This window comes from Vigna radiata, chromosome 9 (assembly GCF_000741045.1).
Source record: "Vigna radiata var. radiata cultivar VC1973A chromosome 9, Vradiata_ver6, whole genome shotgun sequence".
Taxonomy (NCBI): Eukaryota; Viridiplantae; Streptophyta; class Magnoliopsida; order Fabales; family Fabaceae; genus Vigna; species Vigna radiata.
In genome coordinates this window covers 16,417,850-16,419,917 of record NC_028359.1, presented here as the reverse complement: position 1 = coordinate 16,419,917, position 2,068 = coordinate 16,417,850, and positions in this window count along the sequence as shown.

Below are 2,068 nucleotides of genomic sequence, written 5' to 3'. Positions count from 1 at the left end.
TTTAATTTTTAAGTTTTTTTAATTTTCTTATATTTTATCTTGTTTAAATAAAAAAAAAGAAAAAGAAAAAGAAAAGGAAAAAAAAAGAAAAGAGAAGCCATGTGTGCAAAACGACAAAGGAGAACGGTNTTTGGTTTAGAGGAGACAAAGTGGTTTGGGGGGAACATGGCAGAGANGTTTGGAGGATTTGGNAGAGCAGAGAGCAAGAGAGCAAATCGTTACTGAAAAAGTGGNAGGCGGAGGTGGCCAAAAGAGAGCAACGATAACAGNGAGGAGGGAGAGCCCATAGTAGCAAGGTTGGCATTTCTCATCCNTTTTTACAAAGAGAATACGAGGCAGAAAGAGGTTCTTGGCTGCATCAAGCACAAGAGGCGTGAGAGTAATACTTGGTTGGAACCACGCCGAGGGAGGAGAAAGAGACCCATCGGACAAGCAAGGTTGGCATTGGCAATCGAGTCTTCAAGAGGTAAGTAATGGCTCCTTGTACTCTATGTTCTTGCCCTTGAATATCTTACTATTGCATTGCCGCTATTGCTTGCTGTGACTGTTACAGAGATTTTTATCGATTATGCTGTGTATGTGTATGATCCTGTGACTTGAATCCTTCCCTCCATCATCGTTCCTTATCATACCCTGCCGTGTTCTCTCTTCACCCACGGAGCCAACAACCGAGCCAAAAACGACACCCTATCACCATCTGCATCACACTTCTCTTGGCCATAGCGTAACCACCGCTCCTCCCCTTCCATTCCCAACGTCCANGACCAAGCCCAAACACACAACACCAAAAAAAACACACANAGAGTTAATCCTTCCCTCACACCATCACCCCTCAACCTGCATTATATAAAAACCACGAAAAGCCAAGNTAATCACAAAACCAGTATCTCCATCTTCGCNAGAACNACTCTGCATTGGTACCATCATCCTCACAAATTCCAGAAACCACACACAATAAAAAACAGAATATAAGGGAGAGGAAAACAGAGTAACTGCTGGTCTTACAANTTCAAACTCACNCACAGTTAAGCAACCATAAAAAANNAAANAAAAAAAAANANANACNCACACAGTTAAGCANCTCACANANAACACTATAGAATNGAACCAGTCGTACCCATGCCATACTCCTCTTTCACCTGCGTCAAACAAGGCCAAACACACCAAAACAGTGTCAAATAGCCCTACCCCTAGTCTGATTTCGAGTCCATTCGTGACCTGCAACCAACAACCAACATCAAATTCAACGTCTTAATGTGGTTTCAATTGCTCAAATCTATATTCATCAATCTTTTCACCCANAAGCCGTATTCCCCCAATCTGCAAATTGCGTGAGTCGAAACTGCAGCCCTTTGGTGGCGACAACCACGAATGCGAAGAGGAGGAAATGATTTTCCTTGTTGGCGACTCACGGTAGCTGTGACCTGTGGATTCAGCGGCGACGGCTTCCTTCTCTTTGGTGGTGACGACTCTGTCGAGTATTAAGAGGTAGAAATAAAACGGAAGAGAGAAAGGGCTTCCCTGCTCGCCGGCGAAGAAGGAAAGAAGCCATTGACGTGTGACCGACGGCCACCCTGGCGACGGCCAGCAACACCGGTGGCACCATGGCTCGGTGGACGAGCCCGCCTAGGAGACGACCCACGAAGGAGAAAGCGTTCTCTCCCACGCGACGATGGTGTTCGCATATGAGGTCGCTGCGGCGCGGAGGCTTTGACATTTTGGGCGGTGGTCACCGGCGACACTTTTGGCGGCAGAGCGATGGCCGGTTTGCGACGACGTGGCAGAGGGAGAGTGAGGGAGCCCTAGCTTGGTGGGGGAAGCTGAGTGAGGAGGAAATGTTGGACATAGGTCAGACCCCCTTTTTTGCTGAATTGGGGAGGGCTTTGGGCCCTTAGGCCGAGCCCGAAAGCCAGGAATCCCTTCTGCACCCCCATGTTCTCTAAGTCACACCCTTATCAATTGGGCTTAGGCCAAATCTGCCTTTAGAGATGATTTAGTTTGTACACCCCTACTTTTCATTTTTAATACCCCTCTTTTTATTTTTACCACCCCTTGCCATTTGGGCCTT